This window comes from Oryzias melastigma, linkage group LG16 (genome assembly GCF_002922805.2).
Source record: "Oryzias melastigma strain HK-1 linkage group LG16, ASM292280v2, whole genome shotgun sequence".
Taxonomy (NCBI): Eukaryota; Metazoa; Chordata; class Actinopteri; order Beloniformes; family Adrianichthyidae; genus Oryzias; species Oryzias melastigma.
Window position 1 is genome coordinate 12,162,372 of NC_050527.1, and position 12,675 is coordinate 12,175,046.

The window sequence follows — 12,675 nt, forward strand, 5'->3', positions numbered from 1 at the left end:
TTGAGCATTTTCTTTAGATTTTGAAATACAATTCATGCATTTAAAAAAAATAAAAATTTAAAGCAACCTATAGAGTGACAGTGATAGGTTTAAGCCTGCTGCACTAATATTCTCCACACACTTAGAGGGAGTCCTCTGTATTTTGCTAAACCTGCTTGTGTCCAGCTCTGCCCCATTTTTAATTTTTAACAAAAACTCAAATCAAAAATATATTTTTCTTTCATAGGTAGATAGAATTAGCTATTTCTGTGACGATTAGGGTCGAACCCTGAGAACAATCCAGAAAGGAAAGAGAGACTATAACACCAGTTTCTAATCCCATCAGTGTGGTTCATGGTTTGAGTGTGTGTGAGGAGGAGAGAAGGTTGTCTCTAAAGGACGGCTCCTGCTGTGAACAGTACAAAGCAACCTGGACTCAAAGTCTACATACATTCATCTTTGTACTATTCCAAAAAATGGCAAACCATCTCTGCCAAAGGCCCCAGCAATCTGCTGCACCACTGTCTGCTGCTCAGCATCTTCCGATGTGCATTTTTTTTTTTTTTTTTTTTTTTGGCTCCAGTCAGTTTAGGGGGGATTTGGATTTTTGTTTTGACTGCATCACGATCAGCTGAGCTACATGGTGGGTGGTTTTAGAAACGGTCCCAATAATCAACAGCGACATTGTTGCTCGTCTGGAGTCGAGTCAGTGTGAGGTGTGAGGATTCAAACAGCTGAGCCCAGTCACATCTTTTTTTATATTAATGTAAAAACTGTAAAGTGTAATGAATTAATTAAGAAGATTATTATTTTAAAACCAACCAAAACATAAAAAACGCTTGTACTACAGAATTAGTTTTTATTTACTCTATTGATGTTACACAGAAACAAGATGTCAAATTCAGAATTGAGATAAACTCTTTTATTGTTTCTTTTTGTGTGACACAAACAACAGTTGTGATGCTACAAATCATCTGAACAAAAGGATCCCTTCCCCCACTGACGTGCACAACAGAATTTTCGCGCACACCACGCTCACATTCGCTGTTTTTGCGTTAGCAGCTCTGCTTTCTCCCATCGACTTTAATGTAAAGTTCAAGTTCTCGATATCAGTGCACGATACCACGTGCACACACCCCGTCGTCGACACTAATACTCCATCACAGAAATTCAAGAAAAAAAAAAAACCAAGAGAAAATGAATCATCGTGCTTTGGATAAAATAATTCTTCAGTGTAACAATATGACAAAGCCGTGTATTCCGTCTTACAAAATTGTCCACTAATAGCATTTTTCTCGCCCTCCATCTTGCAGCTGGCTGGCCGACAAGCAGACAAAGAGACAGTACTGCAGTGTGAAAATATACTGACGTAACTGGCTTCTCCGTGGCTGAGGTTTAGTCTGCCTGACTGTGAATGTGTTTTACGCTTCATAGGTGGGTGTAAAGGTGTTAGCCTACATTCTTGCACATTTTTAGAAAATACATAAGTGAATACTTCAAGTTAAGGGTACATTTGAGTTTATGTTTGGTCAACATGTCTCATCCATGTGCTCCTCGTGTGCTCGGTCGATATGGCAGCACGAGTTACGTATGTGTTTGGGTGTCAGCTGAAGTAGACTGTGATAAACTAAAATATTACCGTTCATTTGTGGATTTATTTTTCGCCTTTTCTCAATCCGTACCTCACCCATCCCCCTCCTCTCCTCAGATGATTCCACATTGCACAACGAAAATAAAGCTGCAGACCTAGAATGTTAATGACAGTCTTTTTTTTTTCTCTGTCTAGTTCAGGAAGACACATTGAAACACCTTTGGAGTAGAGGAGGATGCTTTCATGATGAACAAGCTGCAGACATGTTCAATACTTGAAATAATACCGCTGATTTATTTTTGATGCATTTGAGGAATATTAGAGACTTTTAAAGGCAGATAAACGTCAATATATGATGGAACCTAAACGACAAGTGCAAAAGCATAAACTCACCTCCTCTGTTGGAGCCACTTACTCGCTGTCCATATGATAGAGGCCTACAGGGGCTTTAGTCTGCACCTCAGACATCAGTCAACCTAAGGGTCGAGAGAAAAAAGTGGCTGCAAAGGGAGAGCAGCAAAAAAAAAAGAAAAAAAAGTCCATCTTTGCTGCGGGAATTAAAATTACAAACTAAAAGACAGGAGGGAGAAAGAGTGTGTGGAGATGTGCTGAGGAAAGAGGACAGAACCTCGAGAAGGGAGAGCAAAGACATGCTAGCACTTCAATGACCAACTTTTAAGTTTGAGAGCAACAGATGCAGTCCTGATGCATTGTAGAGGGTATTAGGGTAAGGGACACCCTGAGATTTCCCCCACTGCGCCCACTCATTTGTTTGTGTGTGAGAGTGTGACAGCAGGGAGCAGCTCAGCGCAGGACGCTGCACGCAGCAAGGGGCCATTAGACATGGTGGGGTGACCCACATGAAAGATACACACACAAACACACACAAGCATGAAACCTTCCTTTCTATGGCCAATGTGGCATGATAACCATAAAGCTGGGATTCTTTAGCGTTGGGTTTAGCGTGGCCATTGTCGTGCAGCTTTCACAGTGTGGAATTCAGCAGGTTCCTGCAGGTCAAATAAGCTTCTGTTATTTTTTGCTACAATCAAATCCCGGCTGCTCAGTTTTATACTGACGAGAATGCAGCACTGAGGTACAGCACATGTGCCAAGACATTTTTACACAAACTTTATGTGTTTGAGGCACAAAAAGTGGGTACTCAGCGTTAATTTATGCTGACAGTGCTGGAGAGATGAACAACAGAAGGACACCTTCAGTATCACTAAGCTAGGTTTCACTGTCACAGCTTTGCAGAGAGTTGCTCAAAATTCATAGGGTTTTATTTTTTTTGCTCTGCTTTTCAGAAAATGCTTCCCTACAAGTGTGACTTAAAAATATGTGATAGTCTTTTCCAAAAAATAAATATTCTTTACACATAGTTTGCATTAAATTGTGCTATCAAAACATCATATCTCCCCAAAACATTTGTTTTTAACGCCAGATTCCATCTAAATAAATGAAAATCTGATGTTTTATACAGTTATTCTTAATGAAGATTAAGGAAACTATGATGGTTCAGGGTGTACCTTTAAAGACAATTTGAGCTCTAAAACCAGGAGCCTTCTCTAGTTTCAAGCCAAAACCCAACAAGAACCATAAAATCCCAACTCAATTCTAAGAAGGGGCAAATGTGAAAACGGTTTCAGTTTGTAGTGTCACTGTCTTTTTGATTGTCTACGAATGGGCAAAAACATATATTTTCAAACATTTTTAATTTGATTGATTATTAAAATTAGTGACAAACTATGTTTGTTATAAATTAGATGGTAAATTCTGGCTAAAATGTTTGTATTTAAGCTTGTATGGCTGTGTTAGCTTAGCCAGGCCCAGTGCTGTAAGTAGCCTGATCATCCCTAATCCTATCTAATCCTACCTAACCACATTTCTAGTCTGTAAAAGTCATTATAATAAATAACGGAAATCTTGACAAATACATTTGGTCTTCAGTGGGTTGTTGAGGGATCCATCTTTATTTTTTCATCATCATGAAAAAGAGAGGTTAAATATGATAAAATAAGTATAGTGTAAATGTAATTGACTGTACTCAAAGAAACAGGTGATTATTCTAACTGCTTGATGCTTGAGATGCTGTTATTATTTTAATCTCTTCACGCAACTTTCCACGAAATATGGTGTACTGTTAAGTGACTCTTCATTAATTTGACCGAGTCGGTGCTGCATTGGCTTCGTCTGCGGCTCCAGCACAGTGTTGTGCTCCTGTGATGAATCTCAAAAAGTGCCTTTTTTCTCTCCGATAATTACAATTTGGCTATAGAGACCCACTTCCACACAGTGCTTAACAGCAGACAGATTGTTGAGTTGGCCTGCAGTTCTGAAACTCTCCTTCTTTCATTATACTTATCGCTCCATATCTCTATTTTCTGCCCCCCCCTCCATCCACACACACACACACATGCTCACACATACATTGCCAGAGGGATTTGCAGCAGCAAGACAGAGCATGTGCGTATGTGTGCACAAGCACAGCAGGGAGTTGCCAATTACAGCAGTGATTAAAACCTAGTGGTGTGGAAAGAGAGCAAGAGACGGAATGAGAGATGCGGTGAGACGGAGGATGGATGGAAAAAAAGGAGACAACGGAGTTATGGATGGACAGATATAATGAACAAGAGCACAAAAGTATCACACCATTTGCAGCCTTGAAATGGTGCTGAACTGGGGTTTTGACATTTATGGAGTCAAAATCTCAAGAAAATGGGCTCCTGTAATTTTGAGGGAGCAGCTCAAGGAGACCCTCTGTAAACATGAGAGCTTTTTTCTTCAAAATAAGCAACATGATTATTATAAGTAGGATAATATAGGATAATAATAAACCAAAGTGCATTTCCTCAAATAAGGGGTCCTTTGAATAGTACTGTGACTGAGTGAGGCATCATTCCTGAGCAGAATCGATGCTGCATTGTTGGGTAATAAGTCCAGATATTTTTCACACCAACAAAATGTAAAACCTGGAAAAAGAGTAACTAAATTCCAGCGTTATGTAACTTGTGATATTTCTCCCTTAAGTTCTTTAAAAAAACATAAAACTTTAACCTTATCTGTAGCTTATTTCAGCCTACCTCACCTGGTTTAACCATGCAAATCAGTGTACGTGATACAAATACCGGTATAGGTTTCAACTTTAAGAGCAGGAGTTTCAAATGTTGCTGGCAAGAAAAGTGAGAAACCACAAAAGAAAACGAGAGTAAGAAGATCAGAGATGCACAAAGGTTTGACAAAGTTACCATCATTTAGTATAATTACATTTTTTTGTACTAGTACTATTAAAAAAAAAATAGGACCCTGCTTGGATGAAGATGTGTGGGTGGGAAAAAGCCACGTTTGGGGAGCCAGTGTGAAGAACGAAGGTCAGGTTCAAGAAAAAAAATCTAGTGGTAAAAATGATGGTTTTGATACAGATTATTTACAACAAAAACATATTATGGTTGTAAAACTCTGCTTAAATAAAGATTTTAGATTCAAATAGACAAAATAACTTACTTCCTGTTAGCCTTTGGTTTTGTTGGTCAAACAGTAGCCTATAGATCTGATTAATATTAACCAGTTTAAAAAATAATTTCATCAACACAAGCTTTGTCATGAAGTACCTGTGGTTTTGTGGTTTTCATTTCATGAAAGAAATGACAGCTTTGCACGAGCACTTAAAGGAACACCGTCAAGCTTTAAAAACGGTGTTAACACATAAAATTATTCTTTGTATATCTCAAATATGATAGAAGTATTTTTTTATTATGTATTTGTGCCTGTAGTTGGATCAGTGGCTCTGATTACATTTGCAAGAGGACTAACTTATCCCCCTTTATGCTTTTACGTTCTTTTAATTGCCATTACCTTGGTTTGAATCTTTTTTCCATGCAGTCTTTTGTTTTGGTTTGTTCGCGTCATGACTGGGATAAAGTGTAAGTCATTGGTGTGAGAGTTTTCGATGCGTCTAGTCTGTAATTCTGTTTCCTCTCTGTATCCTGCGGTTGAAGGCATGACTCATATGTGAGCCACTGTGACGTGTTTCAGTGACTTAAGGGTCACATGACCGCTGTCTTGACTTGAGTTTATTTCTTTGAACTCCATCAAATGGTGCAGAACCGTAGACATGTATTTTAAGTTTTGGTCAGTCCACACACCAGGGAAAAATAATAATAAAAAATGATAATAATAAAATAAAAACTAAACCACAAATGACATTAATTTAATAAAATTACACTGGAATCTACTGTAAATAGGTTTATTTTTTTTATTTTTTGGTGTAAAATTCTCCATTCTGAAACCAGACCTTTAGCAGTCATTAAAGGAACTGCAGCATTTGATACAAAAGAAGTAAAGCTTAGTTTAAACATTGGGCCGTATAACCTCCTACAGCAAAAAACACCCCAGTGGTAAATTCCTATGAGTGTCCCATCACCTTTTGTTTTTGAATACCAGGTGTTTTGATCCCATCTTCCACTTAAAAAGTAGTTTTGCAACTTTTTGCTGGATTTAATGAGTTTTATCACCTTTAAATTCTTCAAAAAACACACGAATTATGACTTTTTCTTGAGTTACTAAGGAACTGACGAGGCTGAGGCAAGTATTTCCTCTTTTCTCAAGTGTCAGCTGACAGATGACTCAATGACCAATGGTTAATTAAAGGTCAATGGAACAAAGAAATTATTACCATTAATAGTAAGCTTATATGTAATATAATATATATGTAAACTAGCATATTTATGCACAAAGAAAAAGAAAGTGTAAGATTCCTGCGTAAACCTGTCAAATAGTGAAGCATTTTTCATCACAAAGAAGAACCGGATGTGACTGCCGTCCCTCAAAACCAAATTACAATTCTTTGATTTATTTTACTCACCATATAAAGACCAGGCAGATTCTTTCTAATGAAGCCAGTGGGCAGTTGTGTGAGACTGTGTGTGTATTTTGTGCCGAGTGGCAGGTGAGTGAGCTATCTTCAGTGAACACACACTCACCCCCTGCTGTTTTTAATCAATACTGTTCCAAATTCTAGCCTCCACACAAACACACACACACATCAAGTGAAGCTCCAAGGGAACAGCATATGCGTATACACACTTTCTTCACAACCGCTGCACAGACACATGCAGTAGCTGCGCATTTATTCGTGCGCCCTCATGAATGTGTTATATTTTCGTGTCCCGACAGATGCCGATCTTTTATTCAAGTCATTCCAGAGTGTGTTTGACTGTGCAGACAAAGGTGCTCGGGCAGGTTTAGAGCACTACTGAATCGATTCACCGATGCTGGAAAGAATCCATACAAGAGGTGAGAAGAGCGGCGAGAACATGCCTCATACGTCACTGTGGTTATCTGTACGATGAAGACCCTAGAAGCCCCATCGGGTTAAAATTCTGAACTAATTGTTTTGGCCTTTTGGTATTCTGTCATGCATAAAAATCACAAGGAGGTGTTTATTTGTCACGAGCTAGTTCTCAATCATGAGTAAAGACACTGTCATTAGCTCCAGGTCATGAGCTAGTGTGTAACCTCAAACCAAAACAGGAAGTGGAGCCTCACCACGTGCTTCTCTTAACATCCTTCACCACAAGAACAGGGAAAAGTTTCTAACTTTATTCCAACATTACATTCAGTTAAATGTAATTTTTAAAAAATCATCATATGAAAGTGTGTGTAATAATTCAGCAGCTTTAATATGGCAAAACAGGAAGATAGGTGACATGTTATTTGATGGAAACTCATTGGATGTTCAGTCAGTGCTTTTCATTCTTCTATCCATCTTTTATTCCTTCAATGTCCCGTGCAGGGTCACGGGGGTCTCTGAAGGCTATCTACGTTAGGGCGAAGGCCGGATACACTCATAACACCTGAACATCGCAGGGAGGATCAGAAACAAATAAATATCTCTGGTTTTACTTTTGTTTGCTTTATAATCTGTTTTCTCTCTTCTATTTCTAAATTGTTCAATTACAGTAATATTTATCAAGACTGGATATAATAATAGTTACAAACTAAATTAAACAGATATTCCCAAAATACAACACAAACTGCTAAAATTACCCTCCAGAATTTTACTAATACAAGGAGGGTTTCTTTTGCCAGTAATAATAAAGAATAAGCAGTGATTTATTTTTCTCTGTAAAAAAAATATATTATTACACCTTTATTCAACCAGGTGAGATATTATGAACATGTGGAGAAATACAAAGGTAGATAAAAATACATCACAATAAAAACAACAACTTAAATTAAGAAAAACTTTTCAGCTAAAAATATTCTGGAAAATAAACCTAGTTAAAACATGTAGTTAAAACATGCAGGATTTGGTCAGTAATGAAAAGGTTTTTAAAAGCTGAGATAGTTACAAAGGTGTTTAATTTTAGTACTTTTTACATGCCATTCCAATCTTTAGCTGCTGCATGTTGGAAAGATAGTTCTACATATTTGGATTTTATTTTGGTAAAATTGAGCATTATAAGCTGGGCCGAGCGTGTGCTATAGGGAGTCTGAGAGTGCTGAAGCTAAAATAAACTTCTAATCATTTTTAAACTGTTTTGACTTCTTAAATTTCATTATTTTATATACATATCTTTTAGGAAATAGCAAACAATCTTACTTTTTCATTTGAAATGTAGCATTATATGAAAATATTAGTGGTAATGACTAGTTTTTGATGGCAGCTAAACATTGTATTTGCTAAAATGTGTGAGCTATCCATCGGAAGAAATCTGAATTACAAAATATCTTCCTTTGAGCGTAAGGAGGGTCTCCATATGTTGCTCCTTTATCCGTGAGAAGCATATTTACATCATGCGATGAGTTCAAGAAACATTCCTTCTAATTTGAGTATTCTCGCCTGTCACACTCTTCCTCTCTTTTAGTTTCCTGCTATACATTCCTCACACCTCATCCTCGTTCTCCCATCTCTACTCCGGCATTGTGCTGACCTGCACCAATTACCTAGAAACAGGTTCTAACCACTTCCATCTCAACAAAAATAATGTCCGATCATAGCTAAAAGCAAAACTGTCATTATCCTAAATGACAATTATTTACATTGTTCGCATGAGAAGAGGCCCGATTGGGGAGTTCTGCAGGGGAGGTTCCTTCAACGGACTGATCCGCAGACACATCCACACATGTACACGCACACACTCCTGCTGTGGAGTCCACACAAACACACACACACGCACTAATGCCAACCAGCTTCCCCGCTGTGAGAGCAAACCCTCATCGCACATGATCACCACGATGATATGGAAATATGAATTATGCATGAAGTCAGCCTCCACTACGGATACAAAGTCGCGTGGGTGATATTCTCCAATCAAATGATATGGAAAATGTCCCCTTAGTATTAATAATCTAACAATCTATTCTTCCACTTTAGGCTCTGCAGTAGCTGGGCTCCATGATGGGTAAGGTGTTGCACATACTTACATCTGCACACGGGGAACATGGAAACGTTAGAAAATCTGATTTTGGGAACAGTTAAGAAAACCTAAAGTAAACCATGCATCAAACCGAAACAAAGAAATGCTGCACAGCAATTTCTCCACTCGTCTCCAACCGTTTATTTCCTCTTTCTCTTTCAGTGCACAAGCTGAAAAAAAAAATCAAAATGAAGACAGAATGTTACCATGCTACGTTTTAATGATCCATTAGAGGCCAAAATATTTTATAGGTGAGAATTTTATGAGCCCAGCACTCAAGGTGTTTGACAGAGTGACAGCATGAAAGCGCTGATTGTGCCTGAGCACCAACAAGAGCCACTTATCTAACGCCGTGGCTATTATTAGACATTTGCCTAATACAAAACTGACACTGAGAATATTGAAGTAGAAGCAGATCCAGCATTGACAGCCAGACATACACACACAAAAAAGAGTGGCTATATTTACCATGGAAAAAGCTGCTCCTGGAAATGACAAGAAGATATTTAGAGGCCGAGAGAAGCTGTGAAGTGTGGGAAATTCTAATAAGTTATTTGAAATGGAATGTTACTTTACTGGTCCGAGCAGCTTCTTTCAACATTTGTATTTGTCAGCTACATCGGTGAGCAGGCCACACTGCAGGGTAGAATTAGATGCATTCTTAGAGTGTCTGAAGCACAACACATGATTTCTTATGAAATCGTGCAGCATTTCTAAATGACACAAAGAGAAAATAATTCCAAAGCATCTTTTTTGTTGTTCATATTTGGTTTAATAACATATGCAGACAAATAAATGACGACAAAAAATAGTTTAAAGTAGTTTAAGAAGATAAACAAAACACTGGTAATAATATTTATCATCAGTATCACATGAAATAGCAACTATTATTCACATATTAGAGTGATTTTCTTCATTGTTTAAAGTAATTATATTGGCTTTTTTGGGTAAATTTCTCAAATCTTTTTTTTCCCTTATTTTACATTTAAACTATGTTAGACAAGTGTTGTTTATACTTGGAATCTATAAGAAAAATGATCATTTTAATGCTTTCAGAAACAGGGGCTCTAGTTTTTTTTTAAATATTTTTTCATAGTATGTTATATAAATAGATTCATCTAAGAAAAAATATATTCAATATATTTTTCAAAAGGCCCTTTTTAAAGAAAGCATTTAGTTATTTTGTGAAGAACAAACGTCCTGCAACTGACCTTATATTTGATCCATTTTCATAAATCTTTCTATTTTTATAACAAGCTTATTATGACAAAAAGTAATAGCAACATTTCAATCTACAGTGTTTACATTTTATATTACAAATAAAGAAATATTTAAATATTCTATTTTTTTCTAAAATATGTACAATCTAAGTACATATTCATATAAAAATATAGATTTACTCAATATATCAAGACCACTGACAGCAACCATGTTGAAAAATCTTTTTAAATGACTTTACGTTGCAGTGTAATGTCTTCTTTGTGCGAGTGTAAATTCATGTCCACATCCCGTTTCAATTTGCAGCTTGGCAGACCTCATTTCTGCGCTCTTCCTCCTCAAATGCTGCATGTTGATGGCATGAGCCTGTCTAATTATGGGCATGGCGTGGTAGACTTTAGCTCCTCACTAAACAGAGATGACAGCAGTGTGTGCACATGTGGGTGTGCTCATGTGTATTGTGTCATTTGGTTTGGTGCTTTGGCGCTGACGTTCTAACCGCCTGCTGACACCTCTTCAACATGTAAGAACCGTCTCTCGTGCTGCATTATTTAAAAGTGGAGACGGAGACACAGGAGGAGAGGAGTCGGAGTGAGACTCAGGTATCCTTCAGCAAATATCTCTTCAGTGTGTGTGGATTTAAAAAATAAGAAACACTGCATAACTTAACTAATTATAATCTGCGGTTTTCTATTTCACTGTGTTGCTCCATTTCCCATGTGCTTCTATTAGCTTCTGCACATCCCCATCTCCTGCCTTCCCCACCTCGCTCCTCCTGGAGTTAAGAACTCGCCAGAAGAAATATGATTAGCACAGCAGAGAACCACACTTTGTGGCAGAAGTCGCACACACACACCTGCACACACACAGGCAATATTCCTCAGCTTTACTTTGACAAATAGAAGTGCAGGAAATAGGAAAGGTGAGGCAGGGAGACAGGTCTGGACTGATAATGTTAACGAGGCAGCTCAACACGCTCATGAAAACTTCTTTGGCTTTGTTTCTTTGGGATGGGCTGAATTCTTTGTCAATATTCTGTTTTAACTCAGCATATTTGGACATTAACTGAAACAATCTGAAGGGTTGTGTACATTGCTTGCTTCAGACTGTCCTGTGAAAGCAGAAATACCTCAAAGCTAACTTCAATTTATAATTCTACTAAGACGAGTTTGTTTAAATGTATGAAGAAAGCATTACACACATTCATCGTGTCTTGGCCTGGAGTACAACAGTTAAGGTCCACAGTTAACAATTAAACACAAGTGGGAATTTAGGGAAACATTTTAGATGCATTTCTGCTGTGAAATGATCAAGGACAAAAACATTTTAATGACTTATGGTTGGCGATACGATTCATAGTCGACATCAATTCATTTTGAGGGATCCCGTTCACTGACCTAAAATTGATCCATGACATCTTTAACCAAAACTTCCACCAGTGTGACTCTGAGATAAATACCTGGTACTGAACAGTGCAGATTCCTTGTACTTCTTGCAAGATAATCAAGTGTAAATGAAATATGTTTACCACTATAGTAAAATAAACTGACCATTCCTCAACCCATATGGTATATTTAAGATCAATTTATTTCATTTTGAAACAATTTTATAATGGTCGATTTGATTAACAACTTCCCTCAGACAGATTTATCCGGTTGGATTGTAAAATAAAATAAATCACTTAATCAATTAAGTCGATTGATTGTTACACCCCTAATTTATAATAAAATAAAAGTTGAAAAAAATTTGCTTTTAGTATCTGACTATATTAATGTTAAAACTGAAAACAACTGTAGGAAGTATGACACCAATGTTCCTCATTGTACATAATCATTCTTTTTAGGGATTTGGAGAACATAAACAACAAACAAACAAACAAACAAAAAGCTTAAAAATACAAATAAATTAAGTGACGCTAAAGTAAAAATGTTATTGAGAATGTTATCTTTATGTAAGAAATATTAGTAATCTAATTACTATAACAGGTGACTTTAGTACTCCCAGTACTTTGCAATCTAAAATAATCACTAACTAAGGAGGAAGTTCAGCATTAAAAATGAGCACACATGATTTTTGAAAAGTTTTCTCTGTAATTAAAAACTAAATCTAAGACGACAAGCACACAGTGAGAAAGAAAAACTTCAAGAAAATTTGAGAAGGCAAAGGAAGGCATGGAAGAAGAAGAGGAGGAGGAGGGGCCGGGGGGTAGAATAGTTTTAGAAAGCCAGCAGGTCACGGAGGTTCCCTTTAACTCCAGAACAAACCACTAACGCTGAATGTTCACTCCAAAAGGCTGAATGACTGATTATAATGGCTGCCTGTTTGGATCTCATCCTGTCAGGCTCTCAGCTCTGATTTCTTAAGTGTGCTGTGACCGGCGAGCAAACATGTGGGCAGGCTTACAATCTGCATCTACAATTTAGGCATTTAGCTGCCGGTCTTATTCAAAGTGATGCATAATAAGAG

The 12,675-nt window shown here is 37.3% G+C and overlaps 1 long non-coding RNA gene across 1 annotated transcript in view; it reads right to left on the bottom strand.

Annotated features, from left to right (window-relative positions):
* Window positions 1-531: 531 nt before the first annotated feature.
* The window catches only part of LOC118599845, a 13,984-nt gene continuing 1,840 nt past the window's right edge, over window positions 532-12,675 (bottom strand). Inside the window, exon 2 of the long non-coding RNA XR_004949358.1 lies at window positions 532-2,046. This is a non-coding gene — a long non-coding RNA (uncharacterized LOC118599845). The remainder of the gene's footprint in view (window positions 2,047-12,675) is intronic.